Here is a 22,886-nt window from a genome sequence, read left to right on the forward strand (position 1 = left end):
TGAGTCAGCGTGTTATTTGGCTGGAATCATCTTTGCTCAACTTGACCGAAGTACGTTTCACGGCACTTGCTTTCTTCTCCGAGATTTTAAAGTTCAAAAGTCGTTATATCTTGTGTGAAAGAGGGGTTCTGTGTTTCACCACCTTCAGAACCTATCAGCGTGATGCCCCTTGACAGTAGAATCTTTCAACAGACAAATCTGCAAAGCTTTGTTCTGAAATCTTGCACGTCCGCTCTACTGTAGACCTCTCTCTGCACCGTATCTGATTCTGTAATTGAGCCTCACACTTGTCGGCTAAATAGCAAATGACAGCGAGTGCCACTCAGACTGTGAGAGGGGATGGAGAAACAGATGAAATCAATTTCTGTCTTGTTTGGGATTTTTTTTTTCCCTCCCCGTTGCCCAGTCCTGTGATTCTGATGACAGATTGTGAAATGGGTTTCATGTGTGCCTTCTTCTTTCTCTCCCTCCATAGATTTCAGAGAGGGTAGAGGTCATTTGGAGTTGTACCTGTGAGGCCTCCTGCGGGGGAAATGTGCTGACATCAGAGCTTTGCATCCTGAACAGGGGGGAGAGAGAAAGATGAGGACGATGCTACACTGACGATACAGAAGACGTTCTGTTTGCATTGCTGTTTTTTTGGTGAGTTGGGCTGACATCTTTTATCAATGCTACTCTGATAGGTTAAATCATGACTCACTAACATCATAGAATAAGCAGGCTAAGTATGGAGTATTTCTCAATCACTATATACATTCTTAAAAATGGGTTTGAATTGAGTGTGGTTATGCCCAGATTTCCCTTTAGTCAATGTTTGTGCTTCCACTTGCTCCGTGCTGTGTCTCAACTCCGTCCCAGCTCGGGACGTCCAGAGCCCTCTGCAGCAGAATTTGCAAGGCTTCTATATTTGTCGGACGCCGGAGCACGGCACATCAATTTAACACAGAACAGATCGAGCGGGACAGGAAGTCACCCACCGAAACAACATTAAATCTGGATAATTTTCAGAATAAAACACTCAGTTTTGAGGCTAGAAGGTTTTTCACTGTACTACATCAACAAAATGTGATCTGCAAGGCCAACACAGATCTTAATTATTTTTCTACTGGTCATATTTTCCGAGGCTTTCAGACTGTAAAAGAAGAATATAAAAATGAAAGACACTGGTTACGAGATAATGTCTATACAGTGTTTTTGTGATTGTATTTTTAGCTTCTATGGTGATGTTTTCCCCCTAAGGGCACACTGCTTTATCTGGACACAAACCACACACACACACACACACAAACCAAACACACACACACACACACACACACACACAAACCAAACACACACACACACACACACACACACACACACAGTCAGTCAGACACAATACTGCATCACATTGCGATCCCTGTCAGGTTCTGGCATTAGTTGCTGGATTAGTCAGCCAGCCAAAACAGGTGACAGGTGACAAACTCATGTCAACACATCATGAAAAGGACTTTAACATGGGATTAAGTGAATTACTCTTGCAAACAAAAGGTGAGTCATATTACTGCAGGGTGCATGTCAGTTTACAGTAGTTGTATTTGCTGTTTATGTGTGTCTGTCATGTCCCTGGCTTCAGCTTGTGACAGCTGCTGTTTTTTGTTAAAGCAGTTTGGCGCAGATGTCATGATTTCCAGACTTTTCCCAAATACATCAAAAAAATAAAAAATAAATCTGTTTATTTTAATCTAGCTCTCCTGCAGTTTAGACAAATTTGTCGTCTTTGGAGCTCTAATAGGTGTCTCCTGTTACTTAAAAAATATCACACTACAGATGGTTAAACTTGCTTCATAGCTATAAATATTGACACAGTTACTGACATTCAGCCTAATACGACACATCTTGGTAGCTGTGTTTGTAATTGTGATCAAGTTACTGAAATTATTTGCTTTTTTTGAAGTACAGAGGCCTTACACAAAGGCCTAGGTTACAGACTTCCTTAAATAAATTAGTAAAGGTTATGTTGGGTCTGGCCTCAAGTGACCGATTAGAAAAAAAAAGACTTTAAGCAGCTGAGTTGAATGTGTTTGATAGCCTGGTCGGCGCTGTTGTACTTTATTATTTTTAGTTTGTGGTAGATGACATAAAAACAAGAACTATCAAAAGCCATTTTTTCAGCCATATCACAGAGCCCGATTGGAGCTCTGAAAATAGATGTTACGTTAGAGTTCAAACTGCTGCCCTCAGAGACATGTGCAGCATTTTCTGCTTTTCAAATCAACTTTCAGGCTGGAAAATGAGTTAGCCACACCAATCACTCATTTCTCTTCATCTTTAGTCACAGTCTTGTCCAGTGAGAGAAGACACAGGACTCTCTCCTTGTTCTCACCCCTTCTCTGTGGCTCAGAGGGCTCTCGGTTGAGGAGGAGTTGGCTGGATCAGATTACAATATAAAGAAAGCGAGTGAGAGTAGCAGCTAGCTAACCTGCTACAGCCTAGATTGTTATTGCAGGTGTTCCAGACCAGTCACAGCTGGTAATTACTACAACGCAGCAACACACGTGGAGCTGCAGTGAGCTCACACATGAATGGCCTTGTACAAGTGCATTTTGGCATGCAAGAAAACACAAGGTTGTTAGGGTTAAAAGATGAAGAGATAGTTAAAGGGGTTGAAATGCTTTCTCAGGTTTATTAAAACGGCTGGATGAATAGGGATGTTCCTAGCATATAATTTCCAATTCGGTTAGCTAAAAACTATGAATTCAGATTAGTCAACTAGTCTTAAATTTTGAAAACACAAAACTGAGCGCAATTTATTGAACACAGCTTAAAATAGGATTACAGGTTTGCCGCGTTTGGCTAACGTTAGCAGTGGTAGCACACCATAGCCTTTGCTGGTTGAATATAGTTCTGCATTGCTCCAATCGAGTTGTTATATGCAAGTTTAACCCGACACAGCCTGCATACAACTTAATCTCCATTTTCTAGATCGAAATACTGTGAAAATCGCACTGCTATGGCAGTATGTAATGGCAGTAATTAATCAGACCTACAGCCCCAGTAAGTGGCGTAAGGTTGTGTTGCTGGTAAGACAAAGCATTTGACCGGTATAGCGAGCCTGATATGATAAAAATATTACTAATCAGTAAGTCCTTTGCCATCTGGCGAGGTTGCAGAACTAATTTGTTTAACTGGCTAATTGTACACAATTGTATTTGAATAATGTATTTACTTTGGTGTTTTGCTCCATGTATTTTTGAGAAAGGCTTAGTTGGCTTTATTCAGCCAAATGCAGTCTACCAAATCTGTTTGCAGAGAATGAAAAAGGTATAATCAAGTAAAATTGCTTTATCTTTGCTGATTAAATGATATGACTCTGATATGACGTGACATTATTTGGTTGTCATCAGTGTACAATTTGATATCAAGGTCGATTCTTAGCTCCTATTCTGAGATATTTACATACCATTGATACAGTTGATTGGATAGAGCCTAAAGTTGTAGTTGTTGTTTAAATGAATATTTTGTATACGACTTTGTCCGTCCATCATTCAATCAGGATTAGATTACAGTAAGAGTGAATAACTGAAGTGTTCAATTCAATCCCAGTTTATTGAACTTCTTGTCTGTCTCACTGAGTTTCTTTTTCTGCTTATCAACACAACGTTATCAACTCGGCATGAGGATAATAAGTTAAATTTGTCATTTATTTTCAGTTTTAAAGAAATAAAGCTAAATGTGAGGCCAACCTGAAGGAAATACCTCAATAAAACCAGTGCTTTATCGTAAGATAGTCCCTGTTTTAGAGCATACTCTCTGACTTTATATTATATGACCAGTGTGTTTGTGTGTTCACATTTGTGATTGTGAACAACTCTTCCTCCTTGCATCCACCTGTGTAATGTGGAATTGGACAACATAACAGTAGTCCACTTCTACTTCTCGTAAAGTTGTAGTGTAATTTATGCTGTAAGGTTTTTAGCACACAAAGATTAAGATAAGTGACTTTTGTATTAAGTGCCGAGTCTGCCGACTTCTTGTGGCTTCTTGGTTTCCTGATTCATGTAGAAGCTGCTTGATTTGAACATTTATGCACTATTTCTTTTACAGTTAAGCACTGTTTTCTGCTTCTGGACACAAAGTGGTCAAGATGGTGGGTGTTCCCCACGTTTAAGAACCTGTGTTTATTTTTACTTTTTGAAAGTGCTGCAAATTAAGCAGTAGGTGTCCTTGGGTGGACTGTTCCATGGGAGTATAAACGGGAGTGGGTGAATGAGCGAGAAGGTGCAAAGAAGGGAGCTGAGAGGGGAAAAAACCTCAAATGTGAAAATGACTGGAACTCCAAGGGTTTTCAAAACAGAGCCCGCGATTTCATTACACATACCTGGACAACTGAGGGCATGGAAAAAGCCCCTCCCTGCATGCACACATGTGCACACAAAGACACACAGATACACACACTGAACAGCTGGGTTGGCTGGAGAAATAATAAGAATAATGTAAACTAAATAAAGCAGAGACGACTCCCAGCCAACAGAGCCAACACGTGTTAGGTTCAGAAATATGCAGAAACCCAGTCATCAATCACAAACGGGCGGCCCTCAGTCTTGCTGACAGGCTCCGACAGATTCGAGGCAGAGATTTTTGGGCTGGTGGCGGCTGCATTTCCAGACCTGACTGCAGCTTTTTTTTTTAGTAAGATTTGGTTGGGACTCATCCAGGGGGTTCTAGACTGATTGACGATGAGGCATCACTTCACACAGACATCAACGTTAGACAACAGCTCATGGTCTTCACTTGTCAATCGGTGTAGTGTTCTCAATGTCCTCCACCATGTTGTTTTATTAGGCTTCAGTGACGGTGAAAGCTGCAGATCATGAAAAGAATCCCTCTAAGTGTGTTGTGGGAATATTCTCATCATGGCTCAACAGTCTACTGGTAACAGTGTAACTTCAGGCAGTAAATTGGCCTAAACCATCAAAACACAGCAAGAGGGAGTCAGACAATCCTGAGGGGCCAAGCTGAGGTTTAGTCCCTAAATTGAACCTTCGGAAGGTTCAGAAGGATGATGAGGGATCCAGGGATGTTGGGATAGAAACGGGGGGTAAGGGGGGGGACCCCCTCAAAAAGACAAGGCCCTCAGGGTTTCTACACTGAGATCTAACTTTGTCTGTGTAAACACGTCTGGAATGACACTCTATGTGTGTGTGTGGGGTGTGGGGTGTGGGGTGGGGTGGGGTAAAGAGCACTATACTGTGTGGAAAGCTTTGGTGTGTATCTGGAAAAGTGATGAAGAAGGGACAATGGAGATACAAGAACATTGCTCAATTTTATTTGAATTTTTTGCAGTTATCAACTGGTTGGCTATTCTGTTCGTTCGAGCATTTTCAGATTTTATTTTCTCTTGTTAACTGTCTTTCTTTGTGACATGAGGAATAATTGACCCCTTTCAACACTTTATCAATAGAAACAAGTTAGATTAAATAGATTAAGATATTTAGAAGACTTGCTTGTATAGCAATATCTTGTTTCCTTGGTTCCCAGCAATAATGGCTGTTGTTTCCTTGAGCAAGGCATTTGTTTCTAAATGTCTCTTTTTTTTTTTTTTAAACCGAGATCTTGAGTACAAAGTTAACAAGAGCTCAATGTTATTTGCATAGCATAGCTTTCTTAAAGGGAATGATGGGCAAGATTTTGGGAAGTACCCTTATTGGCTTCAGTGTCTCAAGACACATCAGAAGATTGATACAACCGTCACTGTTATGGCGAGCTAAAGCAGGAAAACAATTGTCTTGTCCTAGCATGAAGGCTTGGAGCAGGAACAGTTAGCCTCGCTCTGTCCAGTGTTAGAGAATCTTCTTACTGACTCCTTGAAAACTCTGTGAATGTTTCTATTTTGTGTGAGTGGACTTCCTGTACTCTATGGCCACTTTAACAAAGCTTGTTCAACACAGGACTGTTATGTTACACCTCCCCATCCGAGTAAAAAGTATGGAGGTGGAATAATGGGGCGGAGTCTTTTTCGCCAATGAGCTGGCTTTGGAGGTTGTAAAAGACGAGTTGCAGTAGGGCTGTTGCGGTTAATTGTGCCGTATGTGTTATTACCGCACCAAACCCTAGTTTATTTACTTTAGCAACTTTGTTTGGGAATCAGAGGTCGGCAAGTTGCCCGCCTGCCAGCAACAATATCTGGCCCGCAAGATTATTTCGATTGTGACTTTTTATTTATGTTATTATTGTTTTTACAACAACACCATGAGAGAGAGAGAGAGAGTGAAAGAGAGATAGTTCCCATCTGAGCATGGGTTGGGGTAAGGAGACAGCTTCTGTCTCTCACTTGATATTTAGCATACAGTCACTTAAGTGCTACTGATCGTCTAATAAAGAAAGAAGATACGTGTAACATTTAAACTGTCAAAGTATTTCTTAAACTATTTTATGATTTAATTTATTGGTGTGCTGGAAAATCTAACCATGGTCTTTATTTTTGCTCATAAATCAGTTTTTTTTTGGGAAGACTTTGAAGGTACAGTTCTTGAACTTTTTCAGATCTATTGTCTCAGAAACCCAGGCAGGCTGTATATCTCCTGTCCACAGACACAAGTTAATACTGCGGATACAGTACAAACAGAGTTCCTCATCATCCTGGTGTTCTGAACCCCGCTGTGAGTTTAATGGATGTCTCACTGCGTCTAATCGTTTCTTCACCCACTGTCTGTCCATATTAGATACAGTGAGACGAGACAGCTGGGCCTCGTCTTGGTCTTTCAGTTCATACACAAGGATGCATGTGTGCCTTGGTGATAGATCTGGCATAACAAATGAATGTTATGTGGCTTGTTTGACTGAGTATGCTGTCTCCCTGCTCAACTCTCTGATCTTGACATTGGACCGAAAAGGGGGAATCATCACTGAGGAATCCGTCTGGCTTTGATCACAAAGATGACCGGCGAGGGTGCAGGGTTTTTATGCTGCAGGAAAAGGAAAAAATGGCAGTCCAAAAAAGGGGTTTTGTGTGACCGAATGCACAAAATGTATCTACAAGACAGCAGCTTTTCAGTCAGACAACTTCAATAATGACTGCCAGTACTCGTAATTTAATCGCAAGGACAGGCTGTGGAACACAAAGAATAAATTAGCAATTGTGACTTCACCCTGAAGGCCAATGGCCACTGATGACTGACATAAACAAACATGAACCATAATGAGATGATAATTGACTGCCATGTCTGTTTACATTCTTTCACTCAGAGCCTTCAGATAGCAGCTCAACAGATCATAAGAAAGTCAAAACTGCTGATTAGCATCTGCTAAAAGATGACACACTTAATATACAGTGGAAGATCATCCTGACTTTTAGTGACACTAAACACAGTTTTCAAAGGAGTCAGTAGGCAAAACGTTGCCCCTGAATCACAACATAGCACAAGAACGTATGTGAGAAGACAACGTAGTATTACATGGTTACATTTCTAACTGTTGGGATTTCTTTTCTTTGGATGCTCTTTAGTTATCATTTTGGTGTCTCACTTTGAGTTTTTTTTTTTTTAGATTAAAAATAAATGTAGGGGGTTGCATCCATTTAAAAAAAAGTTGATATATTGAATTGACCAATAACAAGGAAGGCAACCATGCAGTGACCTCACTGCAGATTAAACCGCCTACCCTAAGAAAGATCTTGATTGCATTTCACGTATTATACATTAATGTGCATACAGTAGGAATGAGTTGACAAAGATGTGAGTGTTACTGTGTGGAGTATTCTTGGTTAGGGAGCAGTCGTCAAAGGAGCAAAAGAAAAGTCTGTTTGCAGATTCCATGAATACAGAAGTAGGAGAAGTAGAAGTCCAAACAGCCATTTAACATTGAACTAAGCTGATGATCCCGCCTGGTAATAACCAAGGAGCTGAAAGGATTATACATAAGATGTTTAAAGGATTCAGGGTTTACACCTCTGTCTTTGATTTTTTTTAAGCTGAGCTCTTGTATCAGTCACCAGCCATAAGATAAAGCAGAAAGGAACAGAAGTCCTTTATAACAACCTGTAGAGTTGGAGGAAGAGGCCATCCATCATGACTTGCATGTGATGACATGTGTGACCCTGTGTCCTCTCTCTCTCGCTTTCTCTCTCTTTCTTTCTTTCTCTCTCTCTCTCTCTCTCCCTTTCTGTCTCAGACACACAAAAAAGCTGGTTGTCTGGCAACCAGTGCTTCACTGCAGGTCACATTGTTTCTTCATTTGGCACCATTTATCACTGTTCATGCATTGAGATATAAAAGCTTACTAATAGACTTTTTCACCTTGACAACATTTCATTTATTTTTAATATACCTTACTGATATAATGTAATAATAGAGCTTCAACAACTTGCTTAAAATGCAGTAGAAATGGAAAGAAAATGGTGAACAGATACAGTATATGAAGAAGAACCAATTTTTTCTTAAATATGACATCATATGTAATGTAAACGTCTCATCTCTTGTGTTTTTTGAAAGCATGTACTTTTTAATAACTTTGGTGTAATATTCAACTGGCTGTGCACTTACTCAATAGCATGATTACAAAAAACATGTAATGCAACGAGCGGTATATTACATACAGTAGCTATAATACAGTTACCATTTCATTCGGCAGGGGTCATGACAGAAAAACTTTGAGAACCACTGGTGTACAGAATGAGCATGTAGGCCTTGAGATTGAAAGATGTGAGGTATAGATTTAAAAAAAAAAGGTTTTCTTCTACATTTATTTCAACTTTTATGTATACAATTGCATCAAAAGTAATCTCTTGATACTTGCACGTAGATCAGAACTGAACCTGACTCTTAACTAATTATAGAGACCTAACATTCATTGAGATTCATGTCGCACATGGATTATGGTTGTTCTACTTTTTTAACTCACAAAGACGCCTCACACTTGTAGTTGTGACAGATGTAAAATCCTTGTCAAGGGAACTTTTCTTTAACAAACCTCCCTAGTGACCCTTCTTTTCCTCTCCTTACACATGTACCAGACTTTATCAGCCAAACCCCTTAATCCACCACAGCTGTCAAACTGTAAATACAATTAACCCCCGTAATTATGTGATGTCGAGTTTGGGTTTGGTACACTTTCTCACTGACTGCCAGTAGCCTGTGATCTCTGAGGATGACATCATGGGTTTCAGGTTGCCCGCTGTGGCTTCACTTCCCAGGGGGGTCGGGGGGGGGGCGGGGAGCCTGAGCGTAGAATAGACACTCTCTTCCACGTCTACTACTCAGACACACACACACACACACACACACACACACACACACACACACACAGTGGACTGACCTCCCTGCCACCTCGCTCTGAGCTCAGGGTTTGTTATTGGCTCAGTTATGATGTGTTGACAGATGAGGCAGATGTGTGTTCCCCTCTCGTAGTTAGTTTGTTGATGTTGTTTTATAAGTAAAAAAGCTGTGGAATCAGCTGAGTATAGACAATTATTTGGCTGGATGGCATTCTGGTTGTAGCTTTTTAGTTTATGTTGTGCCCATTTAGAAATACTGAGCGTCAGTGCTTTTTTTTTTCTTTCTAAAGTGTGTGTATGAGGTGTGTGTGTTGTCTGAAGGTGTATAGTGTGTGTGGGTGGATTACATTTTAGAGATGAATAATTTTCAGGACAGGGGATGAGAATTTCCTCTTGGAGACAGATTGACCATATTCACTGGGGGGCCATAGTTCTCTGATGTCACACTAGCATGCTTAGCTAAAATGCTGTAATGATATAATACTGCTGTTAAATTCCTAATACTACTAAAAAGATTGACTACTTTTTGGTATCAAACCAATGTTTCTTTATCTCACTGTCTAATCTCACAATGGCTCAATAAGCTTCATTTGTGTAGTGCAATGACTCCAATTTCCTTGGTTTACTCAGCTTATCAACCCTGAATACAGCAGTCCAACTTTTATGACACTATCTCAGCCTCCCACACTCTGCATGATGCCAGAGGAGAACGGCTGCCGTGTGGATATGATGAATGTCGTATGTGATTTTGCACGCTAGGTTACAATTCTCTGTGTGATTTTGTGAAGACAATGCAGAAACAAAAGCTAACTTGTTGTGCAGTTATCTTTGCAGATCAGAAAGAAAGTGAGGCAAAAAAGAACAATACTGACTATTGTTTTGTCACCCTTGAAAGCCACCAAGTGAGAGAGGCAGGAATTCTTTGCCCACTTCCCCCTTACTGGTCTTCTGAGCTCGGGCAGTGTAGAGCTCTCTCAGTTCACCACAGTAAGTGTCAGTCATTCTGTCAATCATCAGTTTTGGTTATTTTAAAGTCACTGGAGCCTGCAAAGTCAACCTCTTCCATAGGATGTCAAATAAGCAGCATGGGCCAGCTTTTCCTCTGTTCCTCCCTTTTTACTTTTCCACTCCCTGCATGGACACACCTGGCCATTTCTCGCAGCTTCTGGATCTCAGAAGAAATACACACAAGTACGAAAAAACACACTTCAAGTGGTGACTCTCAAAACTTCATTCTCCTTTCTACCTAAAGTTTGATGCAAGAAATGGATCGTTCATTTCTGTTCACTTCTCAGTCAGTAAAGCCGGAAAGTTCTGGCTTTGTAACGGAAAAAATTTAACACTTGAGGATTTGGCACACTTAAAAACAAGGTCTTAAAAGAGGTATTTGTCTGTAATCCTTTATTGATCCCACCTAGACAGGCAGTCTGGTGGACTGACACACTGCCATACCTACGGGCCACACTTAGTGGATGCCTTACTGCTTCTAACTTTAGTAGCAAATGCAGACAGAGGCCAAATACGAGGCACGTTTAATGGCTCCTAATGTCGGTATCAGGTCCAGAATGACAGAATTGCCCATTTTGTGGTCAAGTTTAAACGTCAGTCCCAGAAGTCGATGCATTATTAGCTTGTTGCATCTAAAACCGGTGTGTCATTACATTTCACTGCTGCTGACTAACACACTGCTTCCAACAATACCGTTCAAAGTAAACTGCACCCAAGGGAGAAATCAGCAGAATTCCAACAGCCTGCCAAGTTATTAGATTTGATCTGGTATCTGCATTGTTTTTAAAGTCAGTCTAAGTCATCATTATGTATTTTAAGTTTGTTATACAACAGAAGACTGTGTTAATAACAGGCAGGCCAAATTTCAGTATTAAAAACATTACTGAGTGTGATATAACGTTTGAGAATCGTGAACAATTAAGCAGTAATCTCTGCTCTGGGTTTCTGTGGGTATGCCTGTTGAATGTGCAGAAACCACGCCCACTCGCAGGAAAGGCAAGCGTGATCTTCCAATTCTGTCCAAGATGCATTTCCGGAATGAAGGCAAAGTTAGTAATCAAAGCACTGACTATGATGTTGAAACTTTTGGTAACTCGCGATAGAGAGGGAGAACCAAAGATGCCAAAGTGCTCAGTGCTTTTATGTCTTTCTAGCACAAGAGCGGCAAGATTATGCTAAGGCACACCACCATTGAACCCCCACCCAACACCTGAATCCTGTCTGAATCCATAATTTAGTTCTTAATCTTTTCACATGCTTACAGCAACTTCTTAAAGTACAGTGTGTTAAGAAACCAATTTCTCAGTTTGCTTTATGAAGAAATCCAACAGTAAAGTATTTTCTATCCAAATTACAATTGGTTGTTTGGATGTCAGTCAGTGCATGGACAATCTTAAATAACCTACAATTCTCAAGTGTTTCTCAGGTCATTAAGTTTCTATACAGTACTTATTCCGCCTACCTCAACTGATGAAGCCCAGCAGCTGATGTCTGATCGAAACCAAAAATACCCTAAACCGCTCACGATAAAATGCAATGTGTTATCGTTCTCTTTAACAAGTGAACATGTAATGATGTTCACTGTCAAATTGAACTGGGCTTGCTCTGTTGTTAGTGCTGATAGGCTGATTGGATTTTCATTAAATGTTTTTTTTTTTGCCGTTTAGACCAACAAAAATTTGCCATTCCCAAAGCAATGATAAAAAAATATTTGCTTAAGTGTTAGCAAGGTCGATTGTAAAAAACCTTGTAGTTGTCCAATTCCATGTATTTAATGTCCTGGATCACATAGAAAATACTTTGTTTAACAAAACAGAGCTTGTCTGATGTTATAATCAGTCAATGTTTCCAATATGTTTTGAGTTGTCTGAAGTTTAGATTAGTGAAGATACTTACCTGTCAAATCAATACCATCTTCATCAACATTATAACTGTGCATTAGTAAATTACTGGAGTGTAACTGGTAATAATTAACATGTGGTAAGAGAAGATGCGGCCTGCTTAAAGGAGCTTGAAGCACCTGTCTGTTGGACAGCAGTTAAACAAAACTCCCCGTCAATCAGATGGACTAACTCGGCCAGTGGCCTTGGTGACCAACTGGGGTGCACCACTGCTCGACAGCTAAATGTGTGAAGGAGGGCTCACAATGCAGTGAAGTTAAATATAAAAAAAACAGAATGTGTGGGGGTGAAAAAAAGAATAAATCAGAGGAAAGACTGATAAATACCCACATCTTGATTTGCATCAGGGTGAATAAAAGTCAGAGGGAAAGGAAAGAGCGAAAGTGAGGGGACAATAGCTGAAGTGTGACTGAACAGCCAGTGAAAAACGTGTGGTTGCATTCCCGCTTTGTTCCATGAGATCACAGTTGTGGCAGATGCAGGATAGACTGGGAGCAGCTGTTTTTGCTCTATGGGCTCCAGTTACAGACGCTGGCACTGGCTGCACTCTGGGGATGGGCACAGGGGCACGTTGTTGAGTCTTAATACTGTTTGTTCTCTGAGGGTGGGCACAAAGAGCCCTCAGACACAGCACTGTACTTCACTAGTATAGTCTTGGCATCGGAAGAGAGGGACGCTGCCGAAGGTGTCAAACAGAGGGGGACGGGTGACAAGACACAACACGCAGCTGGTCCCATTCTCCCAGGACCCCTGGCGCCATTAATAACACTATATAGCTGTATGGGCTACAGCAAACTCAAAGAATGATAGGAAAAGTCATTATTGTGCTTTAATGCATATGCTGATGGTTTTCATGTGAGTGAGATGAAGTATCTAGTAGAAATACTTTTCATTGGAAAACGAAATAGATCTGTACAATTTATTTGACTTTTCCAGAAAGACGTCACCTGGTAAAGGTGTTTAGAAACAGCTTGTTTTATTGTGAAATGAAATTAAAGTTGAACATCTCTAAAGAGAGTTCTCACACATTGCACCTATCTGCCTGACTTTGTGTCATTAAGTTGTGCGAAAGAAACTAATTAAGAAATTAATGATAAAAATGTACTTTCTTTTTTTTGCATTTCAGGCTGGCCTTACTTTACCACATGTTGTCTTAGTGCAGCCAGATTAAAGGATATGATTTTTACAGGATTACATTACCCAAAGCACAATTCAAAGTGTTTTACTTTGAAAGGGCCTCCTTTCTTTCATACTCTCCATATATTTGTGGGATTAAATGACTTAAAGAAAGTCCCCAAGTGTTGAGTTTGGAGCGAGATCTATTTTCTCAACACACCACAGTATTTTTATACACCGAGTGGACATTGGGTGGAGTTTTATTATTTCTGCTCTAAACTTAAACAGAGCACTATATACTGAATTAACACCAACAATAATAAGTTCTCAGGGCAGCTCAAATAAGGTTGACTTGACTTTTGCACAACTTCCACTCATTTAACTCCTTTCCAAACTGACGTCGCATTAACCTTTCATGGGCATAAGAGCAGCAACCTGCACTTTAGAACTGAACTAGCATGAATTGTTAACTAATGATCAAAATAACAAAGGCTTTTTATTACTGCTGTTGTACATTCCGTATGTGCACAGATGTCTCATAACGTTGTGAAAACTCTGGAGAGAAAGTAGAAGGTTTCGAGTGGGAAACCGTCTAATGAGACGCTCCTGCCAACAAGTTTTCGCAGCCAATAGTTAAGAGTCAAGAGAGCAGAAAACAACGGACAGAAAATAAACACTTTCCCATGGAGACTTAGATGCTGTGTGCAGACTGCATTCTCTTGATTTGACACAAATCATGCTTTTAGTTGCTTACAGTATTGATAACAGACAAAAGGAAGGGATGTTGGCCTGATATTTTTAAGAATTAGATGGAAAAAAAGGAAAAATTTGAAGTCATGCATAAAAATTGACCTCAACAAGCCTACTAGGAAGTTTGAACAAGAGTATTGAACTACTGAGTCATGATGTATGAATCACAGCTTCTACCTTACTCCTATTTTAATGTGTGACTGAGAAATATGAGTCACACGTTTGACAGGGTAAATGTCAAAATCTCAAATCCACCATGGATTTACTGAAAAACATGTTACTCGGTCCCTAAAATAAAGTCTTGAAGCAAAGCTTTAAATCCTGAACAAATGTGGCTGATGCCCTCTGTCTCCTGTCAAATGAAAACATGCACTTAAAGAGAAACAGACATTATAATGTAAAGACTGTAGCTGGTAAAACATTGGGAGTTTAATTAGTTAATGGTAAGTCATTAGAAGTTATGTGAGAAAAAGCAGGAAAGTAGATCAAGCAAAAAGAATGTATTTTCTTTCATGTGGAACAAATTGAAAATGACAAAACAATGGTTGTAAATGACCTCAAATACAAATTTTGCTTTTGTGCACAGCTATTTTCCATCATTTCTTTCCTGGCAAATGTACACCAATATATCGGCAATAAGCGTATAGGTAGTTATAAATATAACTCAGACTTATTTGTCTGTCAAGCTTCACTGGAAGCGTCTGAGGCTTCTTCTTTATTTGCCTCCATCATGGATCACTTATTGGAGACTCATCCATGACACAAGTCTGACAGTGTCTTTATTAAATGAAATAAATCTATATTACAGTGTGTTATTAAAATAATTCTAATAAGTGTTTTTGTCAGTGAAATGAGGAGGAGGTCAGCTTGTCAAGCAAATGAAAACTCAAACTGCATGACTCCAAGTTTTCCCACATACTACAGAAGGACTTTTATTAAAATCTGGAAGACAAACGTGGGATCATCGTGTCAGCGCATCATCATCTGATGGACGAGTCAGTTACTCAGAGGTAATAAATACCAACACTGAAGCCAAAAGGTGATCGAATTTAGAGGATATAGAAAACGTAGTATTATCATTCTCATCCAGGACTGCTTTGTAGGTCCACGTCTTCTGAATGAATTTGAGTTCAGACAAACAGTCTGTCCTCTGCAGTGAAAACTGTCTGTGGTCCAATTTGATGATATTCACTCATTGCCGGGGCCGTCTGGTGTTGTCTTCCTCCCTGTCAGCAGTGTGCCGATAGTGCCCGCAGTGATTCGCACTTACAGTAAGTGAAGGAGTGATGTTTCAGAGATGGATAGCATTTCCAGTATTTATCGACTGGAGCGCGGCGGCCCTGGATGACACCGCAGTCAGATACATTAGCGTTGGGAGAGAGACTTGACAGCCAGTCAGAGGGCAGACGTTAAAACATCACCTAGCTTACAGTCGGACGCAGAGGCATTGATTGCAGCCTCATCGCTCTCCAGGCTGCTTCCTGTGTTTTCATCGTGCTATCATTGGAAGAGAGCAAACAACAACGTCAGGGGGGAAAGGCTGCTGATCGCTGTGTAGCTAATGCGCTCAAAACTCAAGGGAGGGACAATAACATGAGCTAGAATGCCTAATAATGTTTGTCTGTATACAACAGACCTTACACACACACACAGTGTTCTCTCACTCACACACACACTTCCTTGAACTTTATAGGTTGAGATTAGGTAATGTCTAATAGTTGTTTTCTTTGGTGTTAAACAAAATCCACTGGCATATGATGAGGTAACAAAAGAACACACATTCATTACTCAAATTTTAACACAATAGGCTACTAATTAAAACAAGCCCTGGATGAAAGCACTGTAGGACAAAAGCTGGAAAAAAAAAGTAAGTGAAAGTAAAAACGTTGCAGGAAACAAGGTATTTGTAGTTGGCCATTTCTCACCTTTGGCCCAGAATCATTCCATTTATAAGATGATTTTTTATTTTTTTTTAAAGCTATTTTGTGATGAATGTCAAGTACAGGAAATCATTTAGCTTTTAAAAGTTGATTTTTGACTGCTTAACCTGACTGAGAATTTAGATTAAGGTTAAGACATAAGGTTGAGGGACCCCTATAATGTTTTCACCCATGAAGCCCCCAGAGTAAAAGTAGCTTTCTTTGATTAAATCAGCAAAGCAATCCTAGTAATGCATCAAACCTATATGAATGATATTGGTTCCATCCTCCAAATCTTTAATACATTTTGAAGTTTAGTTATTCCTTACGTTTCATTTTGATAACAAGTTGCTCCTTTTATGAGCTAACAACATTATACCTCTGTCACCTTCAGCACTTCTACTGCGGGTTTCTTTGTCTGAGTACAGGACAGATAATCAGTGTTCGTGTGTTACATGCGCTTATGAGGTCAGATATTTAAAGCTACGGTAATCTAATTTACATGTAAGGTAAAGTATGCATCAAAACTATTAACCCTATTATACGGGAGACTGGGGTCAGTTTTAACCGCCAATTAAAGCTACACTACAGGGCACTGTTTCATTATGATGTTATTAAATATTTAGTCTGGTGCCATGGTCACAAAAAACATTACGTTGTGGGGATTTTTTTCCAGATTGGTGTAATTATTCATTTTGCTTTGTTACGGTTTGAGAAGTTTGTTAGCTATAAGACAAAATGGTACATTGCATTTACCTTGGAATTCAGATCTCAGCGCTGGGAATGACGTCACACCTGAGTTGACCACGTTCAAGTTGCGAGTTGGGAACAAGTCGGACAATCAACAACATGAACGCATCCAGGATTACCTTTGTTTTGTTAGCTTATACCAGGTGATTCTGTCGCGAAAATAACATGACAGCATGTCCACTGATAGAGCTCAAGACTCAAAATCAATACGACCAGTGTATTGATTTTGTTACTCAAAAATAGGACTATATTGCTAATAGTAGCTATAGTTACAGCTTAAACGCTACCATTGATGAACACAGCAGCCTTGTTGGATTTTGACTCGTGCTACTGAAGTTCCTCCGAGTTTCTAAATCGGGATTCTGACTTCAGCGGTCGTTCCTTATGACAATGGGGGATTAACATGGAATTTCCCAATTTCCAAGATAAAGTGGGTTAGGGTTACCAAAAGATGGGAATTAGCTTGTTCCCATTGTATAACTAGATGTTGAAATGTTTCTTGATTATACATTTCTTATTTCTTTTACAACACATAAACCATTTTAACATTCATGTTTTAAACAAATAGACAAACAAACATCTGTTTGTGTTAATGTAATTTGGTGTCTCAATCTTAAGAAAAGGATTTACAAGCTCCCACCCATTTATTTTGACATTGTCCAAGTGTATACGATGGATTATACTTATTAAAACAAGAAGAATTAAGTGATACTGTTATTAACCCAAGACCTTCGATGATGAGCATTTCTTTTGAGTAAAATGTGTAAAATGTAAAATCTCCAGTAACTTCTATTTGTTTAAGCGCTTTCTGAGAAAAAAAGCTTTAAGAAATGGAACGAGTAGTTTGAGTTGACAATAGTGGAAGCTGCTTCACAATTTATCCACAGGGGAATATGTGCTTGTTCTTCATGACTCATCCTGGTATTTTTTCAAGCTGCTCTGCATGAAACGAAATCAAAGTGCTCTCCATAATTTCACACAGATGTGAACTATTAAGACAAACTGTTGTGCATCCTCTTCATAACAGACGGTACATCACAATCATCAAACATGTCTTTTGTTATTCCCACACTGAGGAATGAATATCTCAAATCATGTTAATGGATATTTTTTACCTCAAAAACAAATGTGGTGCTTAGAAAATAAAATATTCCAGCACATGCATTCATTTTGATCTGTTGAACAGAACGAATTACGAGTGTTCTCTTGTGTTTATACAACTTTAAAAGGCTGAGTGTTTTCCATTTTTTTAGACATTTGTTTTAAATTAAGCCATAAAACAGGTGTATGTGTGAGGCTGGATATATGAGAGGAACATAGTTTCTGTTGAGGATCAACCTGAGCAGTTCCCCTGTTTCTTCACATTACGTGAAAAGACGCCTGATTGACAAATGAGCTCGAGGTCAGCCAGCCAAACACAGACGGGGTTTCCCTGCCAAGACTGTAAGGCTCCTGGGTTTCCCATTAGTCGACGGAGCAGATGGTTTAAGACTCACTCAATACAGAGATGCGTCTTCTGTTTTTGTTACAGCTAAAACCAAAGTAACCAGTAAGAGGTTTTTTTTTTTAATCACCTGGATTCTGATTGTTGTTATTGACAGGTTTCCTCAAACAGTCAAGTTCTCGGCTTGTAGATTTGATTGATAGGTTGCCAGTGTAATGGGGGTATTTACGCCTCTGTTTTGACTCTGCAATGTGTAATGCAGAAAGCAGACTATTGGGGCAAAGTCTTGTAATGGGGGGAACAGGCAGGCAATGTGTGACATCGTAACCGGTGAGGCAGAAAAGCTCTTTGACTATGACTCATCTGAACATCACATTTATGTTTTAGTGATCTCTAACCCTTCGTATGAGCAGCATATCAGACACGCCATCTTCATACCTGACCTGTCCTTAAAGTTCTGGGGTCACAGGTAAATACATTAACCCAACTGACAGGTAATTATGGTCTGATATGATGACAATATGACCTGATGTTTTTTTATTTTCCATCATAGTGAACTGAAGTGAGGCATTCAACACATCAGGTTTGACTTATTTTATTATTGAATTGATTCTCTTCATTCTTTTGTTGCCACATCCAACAATAGAGCGGCGTTGTGATTTTTTTAGTTGCCAAAATTGCAATGAAGTAAAGTCAGTTAGCCAGAAACCTATTCCGTGGTACGCTAATCATCCAGAATGAGTGAAAACACCTGTCGTTGCTGTCTAATAATGTCCCGATGTTCAAACTTTAGGTCACCTGCTTTGTTGCTGGAATGGTCTTGAGTTGATCTGTATCAAAGTGAAACAAATGAAAATGGAAAAGATTCTCTCCAGATCTTAAACAGCTGTTTGTTTTACCAATACTGTTGTCGACATTTGTGTTACTGTTACGGTAAGAATTGTGTGTTCACACATCTTCCTGTTCGCACTACATGACCAATTAACCCACACAACATATTATCACCATCTAGTGTCCACATTAAGTGAATAAATGAACATGTTCACAACAATTTACAGACATGAGAAACAATGACACACAGATCAAATTGGCTCCTACAAAGCCTTTTCACTTAAGACTCATTAAATGTGTTTTTTATTTGTGTAAAAGATGATGAAATCTATGAAATCCATAAAGCAGTTTCAACTTAGTCCTTAGTTTTTAGTCACTCCTGGGCATTTCCAATCATGAACATCAAACTATCTTTTGTAAAGGACAACAAGAAGATGATGTGGCATGTTTCAATAAGGCCTCTGCTTTTTATATAAGTATATATGTATAATGTTTAGCTTCAGTATATCCTCATGAATGTAAGAAGCACTTTTAAACATATTTCATTATTCCAAATTTGCAGTGTGGCACCCAGTTTGTACCTCCGATGTGCTATGAGCTCAATCTGGCATTAGCATTCACAGATGGAAAAACAATCCACTTCAGTAAAAGGTCACGGTGCTTGATTTGTTCCTCTGTGGAAATGGGACCAATTTACAACTACACTGTGTCCTTGTGTAACAGAAAACTAACACTTCATTTTATTTACTCATTTAGCCATTGGCTTAATGTAATAAGTAGTAGTCGTGTGCTAAGAGGGGAATTATAGTAATGACATCTTTTAACCGCCCCCCCTTTCCATTGTGTTCCAATTGCTGTTTGAGTGAGTGCTTAGCGTCTATACATCTACACTGTAATGAGGTTGATCTTTATCATCACGTGTTGTTGCAGCTGAAAACGAGGCTGAAAAGTGGACACTTTCTATCTCCTGTACTAATCTATCTGCCGTTGATGCTGGTGTTTTTCTGGAAAAACCGACTGATAAAGAAGCTACCGAGAGGAACTTAAAATAGCGTCTTAAATGTTCATAGAGACCATGCAGTTCAAGAACTGAGGTGTATGCTGTATCGCTGTGGCCCTCTCGTACTCACAAACACACAAAAGAGCTTTCAGCAGCACCCGACCAAGGGAGGGGTGTGGGTGCTCATGGAAAATATGCACAGAGGACTTCTCCCACCTCCTTGCTCTCGCCCTGCGCTCCCTCTCTATCACAGGCCATTGGCACAGAGCAGGTAGTTTGACCAGAGGCGGTGGAGCAGCCCATTCTATTAATTCCCTCCAAATTGAAATGCAGTAAAACGAAATTTATCCAAACACCATTAATCACAATGGCCGGGAGCGTCTCGTTTAATGAACAGATTCTTTCTAGGGGGCATCTACAGGCACTTAATTTGCCATTTAAACCCCACCTGTCTGTGTCAACCAGTCCGTAGAGAGGGGGCATGAATGTAGTCCATTAGCTGGTTCCAAGGGCTGGGTTGTATTCCTTCATGCTTTAATACAGCCAGGAACAGGCAAGGTTAACAAGGATCCAGAGTGCAGGTCCTGATGAATGAATAACATTCAGGCTTTTTTATTCCTCCACATGCACAAGGAGTGGATTTCTCTAACGGGCTCTGGTTAAGTTTGTCTCGTTCTTAGATTTTAGGTGAATTTATTGATCAAGTTGACATTATTAAATTGTTATTCTTTAAGGATCATGTTGTGAAGGATGCTTTACTCTGTCTAGCTTTGGAAAGGGGAAACTTTAGAGAAAGTGTGAAGAGAGTTTAAATGACAGAATTTACTCCCAAAATATAAGAAGGGCATGAATTCTGGACTTAATGTCAACGTGATCCAAGCATGCACTGGGTGTCAGAATAATCAGATATTTGAGTTACCTGCAATGTGTATAAACACCACCTCAAGTCTCAACAAACATTAAGAACGACGGTGAAAGTTTTGCGACATGGCTTGTGGAGTTGACAAGCTTGAGGAAGATAACTGTGTCAAAAACCTATTCACATGACGTATCTGTGTTTTGCTAGCATGAAACACGTCGCTGTGGTATACGATTGTGACCGTATCTGAGCAATACAATACAACACATCTTTATTTTTGACATTCCTACAGCTTGTGAATTGCACAAAGCTTTAAGAATGACTTTCCAATGTGGGAATGGGACTATCCTATGAACACATAGATGCAGCATTTTTGTTGTTATTGTTTATAAGTCTGCCTCCGCATTAAAGGAGGAACTTGCGTATTGTTAGGACCGGCTCAGACTTCGGAAGTTTTGGGTCTTGATTTGACTGTCTCGACAAACGAGATAGGCAATCGTTTGGGCTCTTCGCCGGCACCAGAGTTTGTGATTTTAAAATCTGGATGATCACAAGGCGGACCATTAGCCAATAGGTAAACCTTTGACACACTGCTTCTTCACACTAGTGAGACAGCGGTAGCCACTCCAAAGCCCCCTGCAGTAACAGATGGGTGACTTCACTCAGACTTTGTCCATTAATATTTAAAGTCTATGGTGTTAACCTAAAGGGATCCATAAGACGTTTGTTTAATATTGTTGTTCTCTGAATTTGGTGGTGGTAAGAACATGAAAAGCTTCATAATTTTGGTACATGAATGAGGTAAAGCAGTTCGCATCTTTTGTAAATGTGTGATGTCATGAAAGGGGAGAAATAATCTGAATAGCAGAATGTATTGAAAAGTTGATGACTGCCCTTTATGTTGTGTGGCTGCACCCTCGGCCATGTCTGAGTCTGTTTCTGTCACCTCAGGTTCACTCCCTCCAGTTTACATTTTCTTTGACAGATTTGACACAGACCATGTCGTCTGAGCTGCTCTCTTCATTAAACAGTTCCTGCAGCTTTGGTAGGACACACACACACACACACACACACACACACACACAATAAGTGCTCGTTAAAGAGCGTGTGATATTGTAAATACACAACCGTTTCCCTGAAATGACAGCCTTCTGTGAACCTTAGAGAAGCAAGTGCGCTGGGTGACTTGTTTCATGTCTCTGTTAGAAGTCTAAACTTTGGACATCTTCACCCAAAACATAACACTTCCTCCTTCTTTCACAAAAAGGATCTGTCTTCTACACGGATGTATTGTTTCTGCTCATCCTCGTCCATGCTTTTCATGCATTTCTTCCATTTCCGTGACCTTTCTCCTGCCATCACTTCCCTCACTGGAGGTTATTTAGCACTTCAGTGGCCAGCAGGACTAATTGGAGGAGGAGACAGGTGGAGCTGCTCTGTAACAATCCGTCTTGTTAGTGGCAGGCCTGTAGCACACACTGGGCGATCTTTTTGTTTTTGCAGTGTGAACAGTGGAAGGAGGGCATGAACTTTTGACACACTCTCATAAGGGGCCCCTTAGCAACCTGCAGGGATTTACTTATTGTGGGTCAGGTCGAGGAGCTCTGTGTAGCACCAGTTACTTAGTCGTCTCTTGATGAATGTGCTTTAGAATTCACAGAATGTCCACGACGCCCTTTCTTTGAGAAGGTGGCCTACCTGTTCTTTAACACATGTTTGATGCTTTCAGATTTGTCTTTTTTTGTGTGTTTGTGTGTTGATCCAGACTTACATTACCGAATATAAAATACTGCTCTGCTTTTGCAATTATTTGCATTTTTTCATGGTGGTTGTCAGTCAAACTTTTCAACTTTTTCCTCATACTCTCATACATAAATTAAGGGTTAAAACAGAGAACAAAGCCATGCAATGACCAGAAAAGGGACTGATTAAATCCTCTGAACTCAGGAGCTATTTTGACAGAAAGTCAAGACATCTTATAGGGAAACAAATACATGTAATACAGTATGTAAGAAAAAACAATTTAAAATGGTCTTTAACTATGTAGATCTATCAATT

General features: G+C 39.8%; 1 protein-coding gene across 1 annotated transcript in view; it reads left to right on the forward strand.

Moving 5' to 3' along the window:
* The window catches only part of bmpr1bb (bone morphogenetic protein receptor, type IBb), a 54,559-nt gene that overhangs the window by 5,793 nt on the left and 25,880 nt on the right, over positions 1 to 22,886 (forward strand). Inside the window, exon 3 of the mRNA XM_061060998.1 lies at positions 476 to 646. The gene's annotated coding sequence lies outside the window, so the exon portion shown is untranslated. The remainder of the gene's footprint in view (positions 1 to 475; positions 647 to 22,886) is intronic.

Source organism: Labrus mixtus, chromosome 17, assembly GCF_963584025.1.
Source record: "Labrus mixtus chromosome 17, fLabMix1.1, whole genome shotgun sequence".
In the NCBI taxonomy this organism is placed as follows: Eukaryota; Metazoa; Chordata; class Actinopteri; order Labriformes; family Labridae; genus Labrus; species Labrus mixtus.